General features: G+C 41.2%; 1 protein-coding gene across 2 annotated transcripts in view; it reads right to left on the minus strand.

Moving 5' to 3' along the window:
* Nucleotides 1–24,887, minus strand: part of LOC136881079 (protein phosphatase 1 regulatory subunit 14B) — a 630,712-nt gene that overhangs the window by 359,781 nt on the left and 246,044 nt on the right. The window contains exon 1 of one of the 2 annotated variants that reach the window (XM_067153698.2): nucleotides 1,864–2,066. The exons of the other annotated variant lie outside the window; for it this stretch is intronic. The gene's annotated coding sequence lies outside the window, so the exon portion shown is untranslated. Of the gene's footprint in view, nucleotides 1–1,863; nucleotides 2,067–24,887 lie in introns of those variants that run through there. 2 annotated transcript variants of the gene reach the window in all.

Below are 24,887 nucleotides of genomic sequence, written 5' to 3' on the forward strand. Positions count from 1 at the left end.
CTGAAGTATAAGAATAAATCTTTCCGGCCAGAGTTAAAGAGTAGTTAATAGTACCGGCATCTCAGGACATAAGTTTGAAATTTTAAAAACAAAGAGTGTTAATTGCAGAAAATTAATGTAAGTATTCATTAATTCATTCAAAATGTACGTTGTAATTATAGGATAATTCTATAAAGACTGATGACTCAAAAGTAAGCACTAATAAAACATAGGGAGGGTAAGATACATGTTTGTCCTAGACTATGCAACTCTTAACGTCTAGGACAAAAATAAATAAATAAATAAATAAATAAATAAATAAATAAATAAATAAATAAATAAATGTAAAAAAACTATTTAATTGGGTTGAAATAGTTAATAAGTTTAATATTGCAATGTTTAATGTAGTAATAATTAAGTAGTATGCATGTATGAAAACACCTCTTGGATTACAGTAAATTATCACTTCCTCCCTCCCCAGTTACTGATTGTAGGGGATTTGACAAGATATTTCAGAAAATTGTATATCTATTCTTTCATAATAGTTTACTTCCGTTGACTGTTAAAAATTGATGATGCTGGTTGTTTAAAGGGGCCTAACATCTAGGTCATCGACCCCTGTTGAATATTAATCCAGAGACTTGTAGTATGAGGACCCGGTATAACGTGACTTACACTCTTACATCCTGGCACGAAAGAAATAGACCTAAATCCATTTCAAAGCTTTTAATGCAGTGAGGCTTCAAAGACGACATAATCATGCACAAACGTAATGATTAAGTTGTAGGGAAGATTCATATATTTCTTAATCCGTTTCCACTACAGGTTTGGTTTTTCCTCGGACACAGCGAGGGGTGCCACCTCTACCGCCTGAAGGACAGAGTCCTGGAGCGTGAGACTCCGGGTCGGGGGATACGACTGGGAAGGAGGGCCAGTACCTCATCCAGGTGGCCTCACCTGTTATGCTGAAGAGAGGCCTTGTGGGGAGATAGGAAGATTGGAAGGGATGGACAAGGAAGAGGGAAGGAAGCGACCGTAGCCTTAGTTAGGCATCATCCCCGCACTTGCCTGGAGGAAAAGTGGGAAACCACGGAAAACCACTTCGAGAATGGCTGCGGTGGGAATCGAACCCCTCTCTACTCAGGTGATCTCCCGAGGGTGAGTGGACCCCGTTCCAGCCCTCGTACCACTCTTCAAATTTTGTGGCAGAGCCGGGAATCGAACCAGGGCCTCTCCGGGGGTTGCAGCTAATCGCACGAACCACTACACCACAGAGGCAGGCAGGGTAGGTCAAGCTTCGAAAGAAACTGTTGCAATTAATGACAGCTTTCTAACAACACCCTGCTTGTTCTTTTATGATCAATAATGTTGACTTTTTTTTTTTACACTAAAAACAGTAGGAGTGTGTTGTTTTTAAGGAACTCGACCCATGCTTGCTCCATATCTTCTTAATAGGCAAAATATACAGTACTTCCCTTTATCTTATCTCTTGCGGTATCGTTCAGCAGTGAGATAACAAAATAATCAAGCGCCAGAAACAATCATTCTCTGGACAACAACCGTAGCACATTACATTTAGATAACCACCAACACTAATGATGACTGATGGTCTTATTTATAAAGACTGGTTGAACACATCCCACAAGGTTCATGGGGATATGTTGTGATATATGGTTATCTACGGGCCTTGTACTTGAAAACACTGAATAATTAATTTGCATACTCGTTAGGGGAGCTGCATGCAATCGGCTTTGTTAGTCGAGTGAAACTGTTATTCTAAGGATATAAGAAGTACTGTTTATAAGTTCTGTTTTGACAGTTTTGATCCCACCCTGAGAAAGGAAAACATAACAATGGTAAATTCAGCGAGCAACTACAACTTACCGGTCCGGGTATAGCGAGCTCACAAAACAGGCTTTTGTCTCGACGAAATGTCACAGATATGAACGAAAATTATTGTACACAGTACACAATATCACTTGCACATCACTGGGATAAAAGTTTAATAGAACGTTGACTAAGAAACACAGAAAAACTGAGCATAAAACGACAACCTCACACCTCTCGCAGGAGCCACCGCCTCACTGCAACTGAAAACTTACCTCGACTTCCGTATAGGCACTGGCTGGCGCAACAGTCGCTCAAGCTTCTCCAGACAGGCGATAGAGCGTGCTTAGTTCAACTGCCACTACCGCCACAAGCGGCCGCTTCTCTACCTTCGACCGCAATAGCCGCCAAAGAGGAACAACTTACAGAGAGATCAATACTGTTGTTAACTCCCTCAATTTCTACCTCTCTGCAAGTCTGCGCGTTGAGTTTAATCGCCACTCTTATCGATCCGTTGCCATATTTATTTTCACAGCTGATGTGTAGGAGACATAGTACTTTTCATACACGTTTGTCTTAAATGTGACCTAATTTCTATTTTAATACTTATATATAGTAGTACTATTAGAAATGTCAACTTTATTACGACTAGTTGTTTGTATATATTTTATCGGTGGTTGTGCTATTATCACGGTGGGCAGTGTCAATGATGAACCTGTACGACAACTCGCTGAAAAATCCTCCGTCAAGAATGTCAGTAAGAGGTATGACATCGATGTACAAACGTGTGTGGAGAATTTTGACATTCACAAAGATAAAATTATTCGAACTGAAGACTCGAGAGCAATGGGGGCAAAATATATCAACGAAATAGATTTAGGTTCGAGAGAAGAATGTTTGCGTTTCTGCTGCGAAACGAGCACATGTGACGTCTTCGTATTCGAAGAAAAAGTAAGTACATTCCATTTTTACTTAAAATAATTGCTTCTCTTTGTATTATTATCACATTATGCTAGGATTGGTGCTCTTGAGGAATTATAAACAAGCCACTCCCTGCAAATTTTTAGTTTTGTTCGCGGAGGCTTTACATATAGGCCTAAATTCTTCTTATTTCAATCACTTGTCTAATCATACTGATTATCCGGTTTTATTATTATTATTTACCCTCAAGTGTGTCCTCTCTTATCCTGTGAATAATTACGTCCAAGGAAGTTTGCAAAGAAGATGACAACATTTTTCTTTTTCATTTTAATGGTTAATTTAGGGGATTAATAAGTCTGGGTCAAGACAAAATATTAGATAAGAAGCAATGCAGCCTCGATGATCATAAGAAATCAATCTGAAGGTAAACGTACATGTTGTTGTTTGAGTAATCATTCCATTGACTGGTTAGATGCAGCCCTCCATGTCACCCTATCCTGTAACTGCGTAACTACTACATCCTACATCTGCTCTAATCTGCTTGCCATATTCATACATTGGTCTACCCCTACGTTCTTACCACAAACACTTCCCCCCAAAACCAACTGAACAATTCCTGTGTATCTTAAGATGTATCTTATCATTCTACCTCTTCTTCTCGTCAAATTTAGCCAAACTCATCTCCTCTCACCAATTCGATTCAGTCTCGCTTCATTTGTGATTCGATCTAACCACCTCACCTTCAGCATTATTCTGTAACACCACATTTCAAAAGCTTCTATTCTCTTTATTTCTAAGCTAGTTATCGTCATATAATGCCATGCTCCAGACGGAAGTCTTCAAGAACATATTTCTAATTCCTACATCAATGTTCAAAGACAGCAAATTTCTTTTGTTAAGAAAGGCCTTCTTTTTTGCTAGTCTGCATTTTATGTCCTCCTTACTTCTGCCATCGTTAAATATTTTACTACCCAAGTAACAATATTCATCTACTTCCGTTAAGACTTCATTTCCTAATCTAATATTTTCTGAATCACCTGATTTCGTTCGACTGCACACAATTACTTTTGTTTCGGACCTATTTATTTTTCATCTTGTACTCATTCTCCAATACTTTGTCCATACCATTCAGCAATTTCTCTAGATCATCTGCAGTAACGAATATATCCACAAAATAAATGACTACATTTTTTAAAGATAATGTTTTCTTCGAGTACTATCAAGAATACTCGAAGAAATTCTATTAATTTCGGTCATCGTATTTTTTCAGTGTACAAGTGTATCTTTTTAAAATTTAAGTGAAAATTACCTTCCCTTCTAAATTGTGTTTGTCTAGCTAGCGGATAAAAGGTAAACGTTGTTGGACTACTTTCTTTAGGCAACATTGGATATATTCGACAAAGTTAAATATGAATTGAAAATTCATTGACAGCAGTGGTGGTGATTACTGTGGTTAGAGGAAGTACAACTATAGTTGGGTCCACGAGAGTTGAAGTATGACATTTGAGCGGCGAAAGCAGTAACTACGAAGTACGCTGCGTTGTCATAGTTACCTCACTCTGCGGCATATACTGTAACTCTTTCATACAGGCTGAATTATTTAATCAACTATGCTCGTGCTAATAATTCCGGCATTTAAGACAGAACACGTCATTGTCGATAAATAAGAGATTTCATAAACACTACACCGACAACAACCTCAACAAATGAGCATGTCAAATAGAAAATAGAACTGTACAATTAGCCAGTAATGAACTTGCAAAAAATAAACTAACAACGAAAATAATATTCAGGAAACAAACACTTCAATTATTAAGTAAACCACCAACAATTAACACAGCTAACACAGTACTACTCCGAATAATACCACAAAAGCGACTGACAGCAAGTCAACCCACGTGGCCATAGCGTTCTTAAATGTGGCATCTATGTTATCGTTACCATAGCAACTGACCATTTTCGAGCAACGTTAGTCAACTGTTTCTCTCCGGTGGCGCTAAACGTCAGACTTCAGCTCTCGTGGGCCCAACTATAAGCAACAATCGTCTATTAACACAACAAAAAATGGAAGGGATCCGACACTTCGAAAAATGAGGGTATCGGCCAAAGAAAGGCTTCTTAGGATCGCAACCTAATACCGTTGACGAAGGGAGGTCGGATACGAGAGATAAAAGTGAGGGGCCTGACACAAGGAATTTCCAGGGTTCGGCTAACGGCCCCGTGGTCACCAGACCTCGCTCCCCAGCCCAGAGCTCTTTGGGCCCTGTTTAGTCCCTTCTTACGACAGGCAGGGGATACCGAGGATGTTATTCTACCTCCCCCCCACAGAGGGACAATGACAGCTGTTATAAAATTCGGGGGTATCAGGAGGTATAGTCATTTACGTGTATATGGCTTCAGTGCGTGAGATTACCCTGTCTCACATGCAGGTGCGAAAACTGCCAAATATTATGTCCTGATATCTTCCCTCTCTGGATAATTAGTGACAGTGCAAATGGTCAATATATTAGGAGAGCTGAAACAACTTGTGAGTGCTCATGTAAAATCTATTATTTTTATATTTTTATGGTTACTGTTCTGTGTTAGTCAAACAGAACGAGCCATAAATGGGAGAATTTGTCAGAGTGTAGATCCTACGTAGACCTTAGCTGCAGAACCGCAGATTCGCTGGTTTGTCAGAGGGGGAAAGATATTATGAAAACCTCCTTAGCTATAATTTTCAGATATTTAGACTTAATTTGTTTTGACTAAACCAGAATGAAGTAACCTTTCTGAGTTGAATGTGATGTTTGATTTAAAGTCCGCCTCTGTGGTGTAGTGGTTAGTGTGATTATCTGCCACTCCCGGAGACTCTGCCACGAAATTTGAAAAGTGGCACGAGGGCTAGAACGGGGTACACTCAGCCTCGTGAGGTCAACTGAGTAGAGGTGGGTTCGCTCCCCACCTCAGCCATCCTCGAAGTGGTTTTCCGTGGTTAAGTCCACGGCCGCTTCCTTCCTTCTTCCTTGTCTATCCATTCCAATCTTCATATCCCCCACAAGACCCCTGTTCAGCATAGCAGGTGAGGCCGCCTGGGCGAGGTACTGGTCTTCCTCCCCAGTTGTATCCCCAAAGACTCACGCTCCAAGACACTGCCCTTGAGGCGGAAGAGTTGGGATCCCTCGCTGAGTCCGAGGGAAAAGCCAAACCTGGAGGTAAATGGATAAAGAAAGAAAGAAAGAAAGAAAAGAAAGAAAGGATAAACAGAAGTTTTGTGTATTAGCCAAACAGAACGAGCAAGAGGGTAGATCCTATGTAGACCTTAGCTGCAGAACTGCAGATTTGCTGGTTTCTCAGAAGGGGAAGATATTATGAAACCTCCTTAGCTATAATTTTCAAATATTTAGACTTAATTTGTTCTGACTGAACCAGAATGAAGTAAACTTTCTGAATTGAATGCGATGTATGATTTAAAACTGTTAGGTTCTTCAACATGTAGAACCTAATTTATGAAAAAAAAAAAAAAAAAAAAAAAAAAAAAATTATACATACGAATATTAACCAAACCCCAAACAAAACCCCATGGCACTACAGCCCTTGAAGGGCCTTGGCCTATCAAGCGACCGCTGATCAGCACGAAGGCCTGCAGATTACGAGGTGTGGTGTGGTCAGAACAACGAATACTCTCGGCAATTATTCTTGGCTTTCTAGACCGCGGCCGCTATCTCACCGTCAGATAGCTCCTCAATTCTAATCAGGTAGGCTGAGTGGACATCGAACCAGCCCTCAGGTCCAGGTAAAAATCCCTGACCTGGCCGAGAATGGAACGCGGGGCCTCCGGGTAAAAGGCAGGGACGCTACGCCTATACCACGGGGCCGGCGCCTAATTTATGACTAAATAAAATTTAGAAAATAGCTCAAAGACGTGAAGAAAGAAAATTAAACAAAAATTTAATTCTATTTAATTCAGTTATTTTTCAGGTATAATTCTGTTACCGTAATGTGTTTTACTTTTTTCACATATTTTATACATTTATTTATTTGATGTTAGTTTCGGCAGTCTGAAGAATCTGACAGAAGTGACCGAGGAAGTTGGCCTTGCGGTAAGGGGCACGCAGCTGTGAGCTTGAATTCGGGAGATAGTGGGTTCGAACCCCACTGTCGGCAGCCCTGAAGATGGTTCACCGTGGTTTCCTATTTTTACTCCAGGCAAATGCTCGGACTGTACCTATATTAAGGCCACGGCCGCTTCCTTCCCACTCCTAGGCCTTTCCTGTCCCATCGTTGCCATAAGACCTATCTCTGTCGAAACTAAAAGGAAATAGCTTGCACTAAGTTATAACAAGATATGATGTATTATATCATTTTAAAAACAGAAACTTTCAAGTGGAATAACTGTTCCGTAGGAGTATCTAACTCAGCTGGTGAGAAAATCATTGCTACAGTTTTTGTTCAGTGGTCCTTCTTAGTTGTTTCAAAGCGTTAATGAAAATGTATGTATACTATTGCCTGTTGTTTGACAGATATGGACATGGAAATATTAAAATTCCCATCCTTATAATGCTTTATATGACCTCCATGCCTTTGCTGGCAGGACCTAGTGTTTACAGTGCACTATGTCTTCTGGTAAAGGCTAGAGCAAATTTGTTACTTTCATTGACCTGACTCAGTCTAATCCTTGCCTTTGACAATATGAAAGTGACTGAGTGGTGCTAGTAATGCCATTCCTTTTGCAGCCAGTCCCTGCTATGAATGGTATGAAAATGTTGCTCATAGGGTCGGTTGGTGCATGCATTTCAGTGAGCTTGCAAATAGATATGTAATAGAAACTTCTGGCTCGGTGAGAAAAGCAACGGGAAACTACCTCAGTCCTCATTTCCCTAGTACTTCTCTTCAGTGATGCCTAAGCCATCTATGACGGCTGATGGGGGAGCTGTTGAGGATCCAACCAGCCTTAGAGCTGAGGACTCAACATAGACATACATGTGACCTCCTACAGTGCAGCCCAGAATTACAAAACAAACACCTCACTTTAGGCGAGGGGCTCTTGATAAACCCCTTGAAAATCTGGTGGAAACTATATCAAATTAACCAGGTTATTGTAAATTTCGCTAAAGAATGAAAATCTAAAAATTGTCAACATTTTCTACTTTGCCCCAGGTAATTGTAAGATAGGAATAGGCAGTTATGTTTATGTTTCGTAGATGTAGAGAAAGCATATGACAGGGTACCGAGGGAAAAGATATTCGCCGTACTAGAGGGCTATGGGATTAAGGATACAGTAGATTATTAAAATCAAAGGCATTTATGTTGACAATTGAACTGCAGTGAGAATTGATGGTAAAATGAGTTCTTGGTTCAAAGTACTTACAGGGGTTAGACAAAGTATAAAGTATCCGGAAGGGATTCAGTTAAGTGGAAATGTAGTAAGCAGTCTGGCCTACGCTGACGACTTGTTCGTAATGGCAGAGTGTGTCGGAGGCTTGTAGTCTAGTATCTTGGAACTTGAAAATAGGTGCAATGAGTATGGTATGAAAATTATCCTTGCGGAAAAAGCCAACCCTGGAAGGAAAACGCATTAAGAAAGAAAGAAAGAAAGAAAGTAAAACTTCCGTCCTATAAAATCACAGACAGTCATCAAGAGTATTCTGTAAGGTGGAAGTCAGCTCCCGGACAAAACTATCTTTACTTCGGTCTATTTTCAGACGAAGTTTGCTTTACGGGAGTGAAAGCTCGGAGGACTCAGGATATCTTATACATAAGTTAGAAGTAACAGACATGAAAGTATCGAGAATGATTGCTGGTACAAACAAGTGGGAACAATGGCAGTAGGGTACTCAGAATGAGGAGATATGGGCTATGTTAGCAATGAACTCGAAGGATGAAGCTGTACGCATAAACCAGCTTCGGTGTGGGGTCATGTGAGACGACTGGAGGAGGATAGGTTACCTAGGACAATAATGGACTCTGTTGTGGATGTTAAGAGAAGTAGAGGGAGACCAAGACGACGATGGTTAGACTCAGTTTCTAACGACTGAAAGGTAAGAGATATAGAACTAAATGAGGCCACAGCACTAGCTGCAAACAGAGGATTGTGGCGACGTTTAGTAAATTCACAGAGGCTTGCAGACTGAACGCTGAAAGGCTTAACGGTCTATAATGATGATGTACGTATTGTTTTACCTGCCTTTAATCTTAAGAATATTCCTGTGCTTCCTTATGCACGCTTAGGGCTGCATTATGTATTGAACCTGGTGTTTCGCAGCCAGTTCTAAGCTGAGCATACAATAGTACGATAGCGGTATGATCGTTCGTGGCCTCCCGAGAGGCTCTCGAGTTGATGCCTGATAAGCAACTTGCGCATCTGTAAGGATGGGTCCGCCTCTATGATAAATTCTAATGCTGAATACGGCACACACTGGAATTAACCAATTACGGTTAAAATTCCTAACCCGGCCGGGAATTGAATTCGGGACCCGTTCGATCAAAGGCCATCCTAACCATTTAGCCATAGAGACGGGCATTTTTATTGCTAATGAGTCAGTCCGTACTGGAAAAATTAGCATCTATTTAAAAAATCAAAATTAGCATTATTTTCTGAAAAATAGCATATATTTAAAAAAATTAAATTAAGCACTCGCAGGATAACTTACTTTTTTATTTCATTCTAAAATTTACTGATTAGTCAACAGATATGAAAGAATAAAAACAACACCGCACATCTCGCATCTTTCAGGTATAGGTTTGCGGTAATAATCGATCAAAAAGTCGTACGATCCTTGTATACATAGCACCGCCGTCTCAGATTGAGACGGCGGTGATACATAGATTATTAATCGATTAATTAAGTTAATACCAATCGACTGAATGGTAGGGAATCGAGATTTTGACAATTTTCTGTCGAAAAACAAGATCTTCACAAATAAAATAGCGCATTTAAAATTAATTAGCTCAAAAAATCGCATTTATTTCATAAACTCGCATTGTAAGTCGAAATTCGCATTTTGTCGCATTATAAATTTTGGTAACACATTGTTCCACTACACCTTACAACTATTATAAAATGACTTTTAAGTCATAAAACAAAAATTCGCGGTAATAAATTTTCCAGTCATTACGTTTTCATCGCATATCGTATGCTTGCGAAACTATTACTCGATGAAAATTGCAGGTTAGGAGTCTGTTTCCTACCCTGATTTTAATTATCCTGATCCTCTTATCAAGGTCTGTGATTTTTGGACGGGATTTTTCCTTTCTTTCTTTCTTTCTTTCTTTCTCAATCCGTTTCCCCTTCAGAGCTGGCTTTTCCTGCGGTCTCACCGAGGGATCCCACCTCTACCGCCTCAATCGCAGTGTCCTTGAGCTTGAGATATTTGTCTGAGGATAAAACTGGGGAGGAGGACCAGTATCTCGCCTAGGCGTCCTCGCCTGCTGTGCCGAACAGAGGCCTTGTAGGGGGATGGAAGGATTGGAAGGAATAGACAAGGAAGGGGGAAGGTAGTGACCGTGGCATTAAGTTACGTACCCTCCCGGCATTTGCCTGGAGAAGAAGTGGGGAAACCACGGAAAATCACTTTGAGGATGGCTGAGGTAGGAACCGAACACCCACCTACTCATTTGACCTCCCGATGCTGAGTGAAACGCTTTCCCGACCTTGAACTATTTTTCGAATTTCGTTCCAAAGGCGGGAATCGAAACCGGACCTCCGGGGGTGGCAGTTAATCACACTAACCACTACACCACAGAGGCGGACTGCTGTGTCACGTGAATATAGCACTTCTTTTAAAGTTGCTTTACGTCGCACTGACTCAGATAGGCCTTACGGCGACGATAGGACAGGAAAGGGCTAGGAGTGGGAAGTAAGCGGCCGTGGCCTTAATTAAAGTACAGCCCCAGCATTTGCCTGGTGTGGAAATGGGAAACCACACAAAACCATCTTCAGGGCTGCCGACAGTGGAGTTCGAACCCACTATCTTCCGAATACTGGATACTGGTCGCACTTAAGCGACTGCTATCGAGCTCGGTAGTATAGAATCTGAGTGGTGGATCTATTATATACACGCTCTTTACATGAGCCGGAGTGAGTGGCTGAAGCGCTGGCCTTCTGACCCCAACTGGGCAGATGTCCGGTGGCATTTGAAAGTGCTCAAATGTTGTCTGCCTCGTGTCGGTAGATTTACTGGCATGTAAAAGAACTCCTGTGGGACAAAATTCTGGTGCCTCGGCGTCAACAAGGAGTGTGCTTCTTTTAACGAATAACTATAACGGGTTTAAAAATGAAAACCTACAACCTGTTTTCCAGTCATTGACCGGGTCAGGGATGTAATGAATGAATCATATATAGGCTGTTAGTACGATGGGGTGCCACTCCCAAAGTGATATATTAATGACTGATAGATGCTATGAAATGAGAATGGAGAGTGTTGCTGAAATGAAAGATGACAGGGAAAACCGGAGTACCCGGAAAAAGTCTGTCCCGCCTCCGCTTTGTCCAGCACAAATCTCACATGGAGTGACCGGGATTTGAACCACGGTAACCAGCGGTGAGAGGCCGACGCGCTGCCGTCTGAGCCACGGAGTCTCCCTATAACGGGTTTAACTTAGGATTATATGAACCAAACCAAGGGCCTTGGCCTACCAAGCGACCGCTGCTCAGCCCAAAGGCCTGCAGATTACGAGGTGTCGTGTGGTCAGCACGACGAATCCTCTCGGCCGTTATTCTTGGCTTTCTAGACCGGGGCCGCTATCTCACCGTCAGATAGCTCCTCAATTCTAATCACGTAGGCTGAGTGGACCTTGAACCAGCCCTCAGGTCCAGGTAAAAATCCCTGACCTGGCCGGGAATCGATCCCGGGGCCTCCGGGTAACAGGCAGGCACGCTACCCCTACACCACGGGGCCGGCTAGGATTATATGAACGTTTTTCAAAATTACTGTTTTATACTGTACTTTCAGGATTTTCGCAAAGAACAACGCATTAAGATATGCAGCCTGGATGGCAACAGCCATTATTGAAATATCAAAGGTAATATACTATAAGATGATAATAATATAAATGAAATGAAATGGCGTATGGCTTTTAATGCCGGGAGTGTCCGAGGCAGTGGCGGCGCGTGACTTTCGTCACTGGGGGTTCAACAGAAGGAAATATCCTCCCCCCCCCCCTCAATATCTCCTCTCCCCCCTGTCATCTGTGCCATGACTAAGTTCAAAGAATGGGCATAACGGTGCACATAATGTGCATGCCTAAAATCTTCCCTGATTAGAACTTGCACCCTGAATGGTGATCACTCATTACATTTGCTCCATCGTAACCTTGTGAAATCAACTTATCTCTATTATCCACAACTTCGCTCGAAGAAAATTTTAAACACTCTGCTATTGTCTTAGCATCATGACTAGAGGGTAGAGGAAACCCCAGAATATTTCAACTGGCTTACTGTTGGGAAGAATGATAACAAATTGTGCTGTAGTTGATATATCGGTGGTTTAATCTGCGATTACCGAAATGAAGTGCGCTGTGGTGATTTTTTTTCTCGCGACAGATTTCATACATGCACGAAAGCAAATCATTCTGAATGTCTTTCGAGGTGCCTTTGAAAACAGGAGCTTTGGACAGATGGTCCCTTAATGCAACGTCAATTTCAGAATTAAAATTGACGGGGCCTCGAAATATGCCAGGATTCGATGATTCACTTGTTTCGTCATGCCCACGCAGTGCCATCTCAAACGCGCCACATACTTTACACAGCACATAACGAATTTTCCGTACTTGGTCGTTGTCTCTTTCCACAGACTGCCTGTAAGCACAGGAGATAGAATTGTAACTGGGCAAGCATATGAGATTTAGAACTTCTGTGTTTCTTTATTATTATTTTTTGGGCAGATATCCTATATCTACCACTCCGACTTTGGTCCAAGTCACTTTGCTTTCATCACTCATGAATCATAAAAAAGGAAAACAAATCAACATGTTAGTAATTTCGCACCCACAGATCCACTCGATTATTTTATACGGTATAAATCCAATCTGAATTTACGCACGATTTCATTACTTTTACTTTTAGGATGCCTCGTTATATCAAATCAGGCATTGGGCGTCCGGCATCCTTAATCTTAATCTTAAGTTTACGCTCAAGAGAGAGAGAGAGAGAGAGAGAGAGAGAGAAAGAAGGAAAGGTTGTCTTCTTAAGTATTGTATCACTCTTCAAACTTATTATGTAGCTCCTTACCTTTGCCGGGAACAAAAATTATGAACGCAACTACAGTGCACAAAAATACACACACGGACAAAATATTGTAACTTCTTTATGTCCTAAAAATTACGTTTCTGAACGGCACAACAGTGCAGAAAAACACTCACACGCTTGCACAGCGTACAATAATATTACGAATTATGATAACTATTACAAACTGCTGTAAACACTAGCATCACACTTGAAAAACAGAGTAAACTTTAGGGATGCATGTTCGCAATGTTGGTAACTTAATTTTAAGAACTCCTGTGGCTAGGCAATTAGCGTTTTCTTTGGTATTACATTCCCGCTACTCTTTGCCTCGGTGATTTTTAAGTTAATTTTCTCTCCAAAAAGTAATTATTCCAAAGAAGGCAACATTTGGGAAAATACATCAATTGGAATTTGGCAGTTATGTGACTGCTGGCAGTAATGATGCTCTTCAACACTAGCGCTAATTATGTGCACCATTTTCTGTTACGTAGTTGAATTCCTGTAAGGGCAACAGATGGCAGGCACATACCCCAACACAAGGTCAGTCTACCTTGCCCCAACACCCCCGACAACACGACTAGAGAGAGTGGCATATTGCGCATGCGTAAACCAAGGATATCTGTTTCTGCGATATCCTAGTCTAGTCTATTATACGTACCGGCCGATGTCCCCCCGCACCTCGCCACTCCCTTCGCCCAGGTACGGACGGAGAGAGCGCCTTCGAAGGGGGTTAATTCCAGACAAGTATCCAGCCACGGAACGTGCGCAGTTCACACGAATTGAAAGCCAGTACGAGTATATTACAGATAGATGGGCTAAGCAAGAGCTTCGAGATTGACAAGGGAGTTATGAATATTAAGTATTTGAATAAAATTTGATATAAACTGGAGGTTCATTGCTCCATTGCGCTATACCAGAAACCGCCACTGGTCCGAGGACATGTTCGGCTCGCCAAGTGCAGGTCTTTTTGATTTGACGTCCATAGGCGACCTGTGTGTCGTGATAAGGATGAAATGATGCTGAAGACGACACATACACCCAGCCCCCGTGCCAGCGAAATTAACCAGTGATGATTAAAATTTCCGACCCTGTCGGGTATCGAACCCGGGACCCATGTGACCAAATGCCAGCACCCTAACCATTTAACCATGGAGCCGGACATAATATAAATTAATGAATGCTTTTTTTTTTGCTTGTGGTTTACGTCGCACCGACACAGATAGGCTTTTATAATAATAATAATAATAATAATAATAATAATAATGATGTTATTTGCTTTACGTCCCACTAACTACTTTTACGATCTTCGCAGACGCCGAGGTGCCGGAATTTAGTCCCGCAGGAGTTCTTTTACGTGCCAGTAAATCTACCGACACGAGGCTGTCGTATTTGAGCACCTTCAAATACCAGCGGACTGAGCCAGGATCGAACCTGCCAAGTTGGGGTTAGAAGGCCAGCGCCTTAACCATCTGAGCCACTCAGCCCGGCCAGATAGGTTTTATGGCGACGATGGGATAGGAAAGGCCTAGGAGTTGGAAGGAAGCGGCCGTGACCTTAATTGAGGTGCCTGGTGCGAAAATGGGGAACCACGGAAAGCCATGTTCAGGGTTGCCTACAGTGGAATTCGAACTCACTATCTCCGGGATGCAAGCTCACAGCAGCGCGCCCCTTTCCGCACGGCCAACTTGCCCGGTAATGAATAAACCCAGTGTCCTATAAAGAGGCTTTCCATAAGGGAGAGCTCCTTATGATCGGTCTAGGTGATGAACTGTTCCGCTTGATCTCATTGCAAGTCCTTAATCCTTAAATTCATTAATCGCCGGGCTGAGTGGCTCAGACGGTTGAGCCGCTGGCCTTCCGACCCCTACTTGGCAGGTTCGATCCTAACTCAGTCCGGTGGTATTTGAAGGTGCTCAAATACGTCAGCCTCGTGTCGGTAGATTTACTGGCACGTAAAAGAACTCCTGCGGGACTAAATTCCGGCACCTCGGAGTCTCCGAAAACAGTTAGTGGGACGTAAAGCAAATAACATTATTAAATTCATTAATCATGTACTTATCGAACAAAAATTTTCTCACTCGTTTTAAAAACCACACATTTAGGATCCTGTAGCAGTGAGCTTGCATTTGAAAGATGATGGGTTTGAATTTCACCGTCGACAGCACTGGAAAATGGTTTTCCGTGGTTTCCAATTTTCACAACTTTCGATTTCTTAGTGCGAGGTTAAACTACCAGCAATAGGATCCTCCTCCTCCTGCTCGTGTTAATAAAAGTAACAATAAATTTCCAATACAGGTTTGTGAACAATGGCGTTTTTAAATGATCACTTTTTTTTCAATACTCTTTGCTGACATGAAAAATAAATAAATAGAATTAAAAAAGTTCAATGGAAAATAATATCACAATTCAACTCCTGTATGAAAGATTCCAGCTTTTCTGCACTTCGTATGTCCCAAGAAGGAAGCACAGAAAATATCTCACACGAGCGAATACACAGCATGTCTGCCCTGGTAACATACTTAGGAACTACATTATTTCATCTACTGCGTGTGGACGACACACAAGGTGCTGCCATCTCTCGGCAATTACCACACTAAATGCACGCACTTAGGTGCACTGTTTAATCAACGATATAAAACTTGACGCACAAGGACAGAATAATGATATATAGTTCTAAGGGTTAAGGCCTGTTAAATGTCAAATGATTGCGCTAGAATTCCAAACAATTCAAGCTAGTTATTCACCTGTAAGGGGGGAGACCTAGCTTAACACGGGGGAAAATAGGCCAATATTCATTCGATTGTTATATATGCTACAAACATTGTTGACAAATGCTGCACATACCCCGGGATTGGCATGCTTAAGAGGAATCAGAAGCAACTTCAATAATGTCAAAATTCTAATTATAACATTTTAAAATACAATGTTCAAAATTTCCCGCCTTTTTAACAATATATCACGGTTTCCTTCATAACTCTCTTACTGATTCACGGAGAATTATGATTTTTTCAGAGTTTCCTCCCATAGTGTTGTACTACAATCTGTACCTCATTCAGATCAATAGGGTTTAAAAATCCAAATCACAGTCTATGTTAATGATTGAGGTTCGTTTTTTAGCTGGAGTTTTGATACACACTTTAAAAAAGGAAAAGTACGAAAATCCTTGTAAACTTGGAATTTATAAGGGAAACAGTGATATACTGTTAAAAAGGCGGGAAATTTTGAATATTTTATTTTAAAATATTACAATTATTAAAATTCTGACATTATTGAAGTTGCTTCTGGTTGTCAGGAAGCATGCCAATACTGGGATTAGAGATGGCAAACGAATATAAATATATCGGAAATATCGATATTTTGAGATGAAAATATCGATATATCGGCATCGATATTATGAGGTCCGATATATTGTCGATATCGATATTTTGTGCCCAATATATCGATATTTATGTCTAATTTAATACTTTTGGCTACGATTTGATTCTTTTTCAGACCCTTTCAATATTTGCATGCTACAGTTACGAAAATTGAATTTTCGTTTCTCAATTCACTTCGGTAAACACAGTGATAATATCACAACTTATATTTCGTGCATACCTTGTATGCATAGCTTTACACGTTAGCTAGGCAATACTTGAGCAGAGAGACTGTTTTCAAAGGGCGGTAATACCATCACGGGAAAAGAGAAACCGATTAAATGGCAAAATGTTATCCAAGCTGCTTTTTCTAAATGACTTACCCAAGAGGTACTGGAAATTGACCTAAGAGATTGTAGCGGCATCAGGAAGAATGAACTCGCCCCACATACAGAACGCACCCTTGTGCACGATGCAACATTCCATCAAGGTATAGCTTGCAAAACTAGTGTCATTCGGCTGCGTGGAGTGAGCATGAGCATCACGCCTGTTTGTGTCTTGTTGGTGTAATCAGTGTAACCTATCTCACATGCGAAGGTGTACTAAAACTGTGTGTGGTGTAAATAAATCTTATTATCCATGAGGGCTGGTTTATTATGAACGATGTGGAGCTGCCTACAACCAAGACTCCATAAATGGTGACCCCGAGTATGGAGAACACGCTCATACCATAACCTTCTTGGGCTATCGGCTCTCAAAGGACGGTACAAAACCCCCACCAGAGAGAATCCAGTCTCTCTTTGAATACCCTCTACCGAAGACTGTCCAGGGCCTCCACCGGTTCCCGGGCATGGTCAACTTCTACAGACGTTTCCTACCACATGCGGCTGAATTGCAGGCGCCGCTGGTGAACGTCCTAGCCAATTCTAAGCTTAAGGGTTCTAAACCTGTCCCCTGGACTCCAGAATTGCAACGTGCTTTCCACGAATACAAAGAAAGCCTAGCGCAAACCACTCAACTAGCTCATCCGTTGCCAGATGTGCCTCTAGGTCTCTTTACCGATGCATCAAATACTCAAGTTGGAGCATGTTTGCAACAGAAAGTTGGACACCATTGGCAGCCCCTAGCAGTTTTCAGTAAGAAGCTTTCAGCGCGTCAAACAACGTGGCCGGCCTATTACAGGGAACTGTTAGCTGTGTAGGAGAACCAAGACTCCATAACATCATCATCATGTTTTTTTTATTTTCACGAACAAATGGAATTGCAGTGCTGAGGAAGAAGTTGGGAAGAAAATGTTTTATTACTTTATAGAGCTCTGATAATCATCAGATGTACTTCCTACACAAATACGTTTGTAGTTTTTTTTCCGGTGTAAGTTATTAGCTCGTTACTGGACGCCTTGTAGGCCTATATACTGTTTTTCTATGTGTCATAACATATTTCGGCTGTAAACGTTTTTTTATAATGTGTCATTGTAGTGAAAAAGTCATGTTACTTGGTCATTGTTTTAAGCTTGTTTTCTGATCTGTGTCATGACATATTAAATCTACTGAATCCTTTAATCATTGTGTTAAATGTAAAACTAGACTTACAATAATGGATAATAGCACTAATATTTTAAAAACCGATATATCGGCGATATATCGATATTTTGAAGACCGATATTTCAATGACGTCGATATTTTAACACCGATGTATCGAAAAACCGACATATCGATATTTTTAAAAAGTTTTGCCATCACTAACTGGGATATGTGCAGCAATTGTCAACAACAATTGTAGCGTATTTAACAATCGAATGAATATTAACCTATTTTTTTCTTTGTTAAGCTGGGTCTCCCCCCTTATTAAGGAAATAAGCTCTGGAGCAGATCACAGTGCAGTATGTAGTTCTGCTAAAGGTGTTCTTAAGGCACAAAGAATTTCGCTTTCGGTAAGTTTGAGAAAAAAAAAACTCACCGAAGGAAGTAAAGTAGTTAAACCGACGAGTGTTATGGTAACCACAGATCCGTGAAGGACCTTGCTGCTCCTCGTTTACCTTGCGCTGCCTGACATTACAGGAAACGAGACGGCGGCATTTCATTAGAGTAACAACACTTCCTTGAGCAACTTGCTCAAGGAACACAAGGTCGTTGAGCTCCTGTATGAAGACAAGGCTACAGCCAGTTCAACAACCCCAAGATTTCACAGATTATGGAGCTGCAGAATCAGGCGACATTAAGTGTAATCACAGCACCAAAAATGGTCCACCACGAAGTTTGCCTATTATAACTGTGACGTTTCAGCAGAAAATAAACGCTTGCGAGTTAACTATTAGCGTATGATGTTGAGACACTAACTTGTTGAAGTGCTGGACTAATAGAAACATATCCCATAGCCTATTAATCGACGGCTTCCTTTGTTTGCATGCCTGTCCAGAATTCCCGATCCTTCTCTTGTTAAATCAGTTTAATTCACTGCTCTTCAGTTCTCCTAATAATAAATAATAATAATAATAATAATAATAATAATAATAATAATAATAATAATAATAATCGTATGGCCTCAGCTACCGTTTGCAGACATTTCGATTTGACGCCATCTGGCTGTCTGCTCGTCAATTTTGACGTTCCGTTTTACTCTAGGTCCGCTAGATGGCAGACAGAGTAAACCGGATCTCTCTTGGGCGTCTATGGCTGAGATTTAATTAATTTTGTCGGGTAAATACCAAATGTATCACCAGAGATCTTTTAAGGGGCCCATAGACGTGCAATATTATTGCGCAAAATGGATTGTACAATATATTGTTAGCTGCCCACAGACATATAATCTTATTGCACAACAATCGGCTTTGTGCAATAAATAGAATCGTGTGGATATAATATTGCTGGTTGTGCAATATATTGTGCAAAAGCGGTCATAGACGTACAATATGCGTGGAAATATCACGATGCCGCTTCACTTCCTTCCGGAAGTTTGTACGCAGAGAACTGACTTTAAAAAATCTTCTTGCTTGTCCGCGTTCGGGTATTTTTCGCGATATTTCTTAATAAGCACCTCGTTCTGTTCGCCTTTTTTTAACGCGATTACTGTAATCTCTGCTCTTAACGTCCCATAGAGCTGCAAGGCTTCGATAAGCTGCAAAATAAACTTTTTCACTACCTGTTTGTCTGCCATCACGATACGTTCTCCCCCACTTGTTGATACCAACTGGCGGGAGGACGAGATATTGCACAATACTGCCAACACACGACACAGTATTTTTTGATTTGCGCAATATATTTCAAACTCTTTTGATTTCGTACAATATATTCCACAACCCTTCAATATTAAATACACACTATCAATTATATTGCACAAACCCCGATATTGCGCAATAATATTGCACGTCTATGGGCCCCTTTACATGCCGACATCGTACGACATGGAGTGTCGAATGGACTTTTTTCCGTCCTTCAAAAATCCGACTACCTCTGCTGGGTCTGAACCCGCTATCTTGGGACCCGGAGATCGACACTCTACCACGGATCCACAGAGGAAGCTAGTTCTCCTCATGTGGCTCAATAGGTTCCTTTTTGGATCAGAGGCAGAGTGCTGGCCTCTGGATCCAAAGATTGCAGCTTCAAATCTGGAAGAAATAGCCGAGTTCACCTCTGTGGTGTAGTGGTTAGCTTGATTACCTGCCACACCTGGAGGCCCGGGTTCTATTACGAAATTTGAAAGTAGTACGAGGGTTGGAACGGGGTCCATTCAGCCTCGGGGAGTCAACTGAGTAGAGGTGGGTTCGATTCCCACCTCAGCCATCCTCGAAGTGGTTTTCCGTGTTTTCCCCACTTCTCCTCCAGGCAAATGCCGGGCTGGTACCTAACTTAAGGCCACAGCCGCTTCCTTCCCTCTTTCTTGTCTATCCCTTTCAAACTTCCCATCCAACCCCCCCCCCCCAAAAGACCCCTGTTCAGCATAGCAGGTGAGGCCGCCTGGGCGAGGTACTGGTCCTCCTCCTCAGTTTTATCCCCGACGCAAAGTCTCACGCTCCAGGACACTGCCCTTGAGGCGGTAGATGTGAGATCCCTCGCTGAGTTCCAGACAAAAAACAGCCCTGGAGGGTAAACATATTAACAAGAAGAAGAAGAAGAATATAGCCAAATTTTTAAAGGGCAGAAAATAGTCCATTGGACTCTCGATGTCGGGAACTAAAAGATCACTGGTGACACATTTGGAGCATACCCGATAAAATTAATTACGTCTTGGCCATAGGCCTGCAAACAGAGTTTCGATTTCTCTTCTGTCTGGTAGAGGGCATGATTATTATTATTATTATTATTATTATTATTATTATTATTATTATTAATTTATTTTAATGTAATCCGTTTACCCTCCAAGGTTGATTTCTCCCCCGGACTAGGTGAGGGATCCCACCTTCTAGCGCCTCAAGTGCAGTGTCCTGGAGCGTGAGACATTTGTTCGGGGATACAACTGGGAAGGAAGACCAGTAGCTCGCCCACGCGGTCTCGCCTGCTTTGATGAACAGGGGCCTTTTGGGGTGATGGGAAGATCGTAAGGGATAGACAAGGAAGAGGGAAGGAAGTGACCATGGCCTTAAGTTAGGTATCATCCCGACATTTGCGCGGAGGAGAAGTGGGAAACCACGGAAAACCGCTTCGAGGATTGCTGAAGGGGGAATCGAAATCCCTCTACTCAGTTGACCATCCTAGGCAAGTAGACCTCGTTCGAGTATTCGTACCAGTTTTCAAATTTCGTGGCAAAGGCGGGAATCGGGTCTCCGGGGATGGCAGCTAATCACACGAACCACTTCGCCACAGAGGCGCACATTAGGCTATTTATGATGATGATGATGATGATTATTATTATTATTATTATTATTATTATTATTATTATTATTTTATTATTATTATTATAGCTTGTCGTTTTTGAGACTTGATATTGTGATCTTAGACACAGGAGCGCTTGCTTAAAATGGAATACTACGTACTATCCATGACGATGACATTCAACTTTTAAAATCCCAAACCGATTCGAACCGATTTGGAGAGACGTCAGTGACATCTGGCGGTGTCATTTAAGGCTTTTTTGTACGAAGAAATTCGAAAGATCTTAAAATGTTAAAATTGCACTATTAAATAATTATTATTTTAGAGATATGATGCTTACAGTTCGGATAGTTAATTAATTAATTAAGATTAATCCATTTTGACCTGTATCTTGCGTCTTAAAGTCCAAATAATAATAATAGTAGTGGAGGAAGATCTTGAGAAAGATGCTAGGACCAATCAAAGTAGATGGCGAGTACAGAAGGCGACCCAACCAAGAGCTGTATAGTTATACTGAAAAAATCACATACGTAGCCAGTAAGAGGCGTCTGAGTTTCTATGGGTATATCACGAGGACGAGCCCAACTAGGATGACCTACCGGCTTCTCAACTACGGGAAGAACAGTAAGATAGGGACACCATGGCCAACAGGAGTGAAGAAAGACATACAGGAAGTAGGAGTAACTGAAAAAGACATCAGAGACCGAGCATCTCTCAGAAGAGATTTCAGGACAGACCACCTTGTAAGGAAAGAAGGGAGAAATATGCGCGAGTACAGCACAAATTTCAAGTCCCTCCCTAAGGCGGAAAAGTTGAACATCGTGGTCCTTAGGTGGCCCATTTGAAAGAAGGAGGAGAAGAAGAAGATGAAGAAGAAGAAGAAGAAGAAGAAGAAGAAGAGTGACGTATGGTTGCAACTCTCTAATTAAATCCTTCTATTTAATGTCACCAGAGTCTGAATTTTTCCAGGCAGGAACCTGCATCAGTGTTATTTTCCCCACACCTGCGGAAACTCGACTTTCACCGGGTTCGAAGCTGAGATGTTAGCTTAAGGGGCTTGTTCATTAACTACGGGGCAACTAGCTTTGTAATGCGTAGTTATGTGCACACGGAAATAATTCAGTCAACAACAGGAAGGGTGATTTTATTACAACACAGATTATTCTTGCTGCTGTTTTGTTATCACGTGAGTTCTAGGAATTTGCTGTATTTACCTATTTACGATGTAGTAGCCTTATCTCCTCAACAAGGCAGTGCCGAGTTACAACACGGAATAGAGTGATCTACTGTCTACCGACATTTATCAAATATTATAATCAAGGATGCATTTAGGATTAGTAAGCCTGGGGCGTCAAGGCAAGCATTCTAGCACATATCTCTTTTCATTTTCTACTTCTTCTTCCACATATCCATGGATGGATGCTGCCAACCATATGTTGCATTTCCCTTCAATTGGCTCCTGTGTATTATTATTATTATTATTATTATTATTATTATTATTATTATTATTATTATTATTATTAACAACAAATACATCCCAATTGGGAAATATGCCGGTGGCAATGGTCAGTTACAGTAGTGTGATAATAAAGTAAAGTTAAAAAATAATTACCCAACAACAACAGTAATAGTACAACAAGCAATTCCATAGAAATAAAATATTACAAGAAATACTACAAGTTTAACATTCTAAATCCAGCATCAGCGTATACAAATTCACGCGTACCTTAAGTATTTCAAAATTTTACACCATGACTTACAGTGCATAGAGCGGTCCAATGACTAATTATTATCTTAGCATTGTAAATACAGCATATTCATATAAAAATTCACAGTTGAAAATGAAAATCCACAGCCTGTTTCCAGTCATTGGACCGGGTCAGCAATGGAATGAATGAAGCCCCCATCTACCGGCGAGGATAGGAATTGTGCCGGCTGCCGAAGCCTGTCGCACTCCTCTGGGGCAATGATTAATGACAGACAGATGGAATGAAATGATACAGGAGAGTGTTGTTGGAATGAAAGATGACAGGGAAAACCGGAGTACCCGGAGAAAAACCTCTCCCTCCTCCGCTTTGTCCAGCACAAATCTCACATGGATTTGAATCACAGAACTCAGCGGTGAGAGGACGGCGTGCTGCCGCCTGAGCCACGGACGCTCTAAATTCACAGATACCTTAAATAATTCAGATGTTTTAATATTACAGTTTACAATAGGTTGAACGTTGCATTGCAACATGGCACCATCACATAGTAATTTACGCACAGTTTACAGGATCCTGGAGTGTGTTCTTGAAGCATCTTACATATTTGGGAAAGGGCTTTGAGACAGCTACAGGTAATGTATTCCAATTATCAATTTCCCAATTTACAAACGAATATTTACCATAGTTTCTACGATCTACCTTGTACTTTATGCGGATGATCTGTCCTACTTATGTAACAGGGCTTTCCTAGTTGACTGTTCGACTCTCCCCAAGTTGGCTTTTTCATGTAGGCATTATACATGGCTCATACACGCGTTCGTTTCCTTCTAGGCCCCAGCCTCTCCTACCCAAGCTTTTGTATCATAATTGTCACACTACTTGCTAAGCTAAGCCAAAATATTTCATTCCCCACCCTGAGGGTGAGAGGTGGGCCACCTAAAGGATAACGCTTTCTCTCTGGCCTGGATATTCCGAATGTTCAGGTGATGTGATGGGTTAAGGAGAAAGGGGTGTAATATTTAGTGACGATGGAGGTGTAGCCAAGTGCTTTATTTTCATTTTTAAGATTACAGAGATTGTGTCATTACATTATTGCGTTTACAACTTGCGTACATCTGGTGGTTTTAACATCGGTTACTGTTCTGGATTAGTTGTTATTATTTGTGTCACATATTTCATACATCACAATGGACACAGTAAATCTTGGATACAATATAAAAATTAACAACTAATTTGCCTTGTGTTCAACAACTACAAAGTTAATGAGTACATGTGGTTATAGCGATATATTAGCAGTATATAATGTCTCAGTAAATTTCTTATTTTTCCTTATCATAGTACGAACTATGTTTTAAAATTGCACACAGACAAATTGGATACAATTAAGAAGATTTCACAAGGTTTATAATTGGTTACAAGATTACAGAGCCTCCGTGCTCAGACGGCAGCGCGTCGGCCTCTCACCGCTGGATACCGTGGTTCAAACCCCGGTCACTCCATGTGAGATTTGTGCTGGACAAAGCGGAGGTGGGACAGGTTTTTCTCCGGGTACTCCGGTTTTCCCTGTCATCTTTCATTCCAGCAACACTCTCCAATATCATTTCATAGCATCTATCATTCATTAATAATCACTTTGGGAGTGGCGACCCCATCGTACTAACAGCCTATATCTGCTTCATTCATTACATCCATGACCCGGTCAATGACTGGAAAACAGGTTGCAGGTTTTCATTTTTCACAAGATTACACATCATACAAGTAAATGTGGTTATTTTCATTGAGAGTGATATATTGAGCATATACAATGTCTTTGAGACTTCCTTCTTTTTTTCTTGTTATTATGAATACTATGTTTTTAAATTGGATACAATATAAAATAATTTACAAGATTTGCGAACTGTCGATACTAAGTAGCCCTGTCCATTGCTTTATGTTGCTTGCTTACAATTGACTTAACGTCGCACCGACACAGCTAGGTCTTATGGCGACGAGCTTTATGTTGTCTACTCACAATGTTCTTCTTCGCCCTCTTCCTTTCTTGCCTTCGACTTTTCCTTCTACAATTGACTGTGGAAGGTTT

Source organism: Anabrus simplex, chromosome 9 (genome assembly GCF_040414725.1).
Source record: "Anabrus simplex isolate iqAnaSimp1 chromosome 9, ASM4041472v1, whole genome shotgun sequence".
In the NCBI taxonomy this organism is placed as follows: domain Eukaryota; kingdom Metazoa; phylum Arthropoda; class Insecta; order Orthoptera; family Tettigoniidae; genus Anabrus; species Anabrus simplex.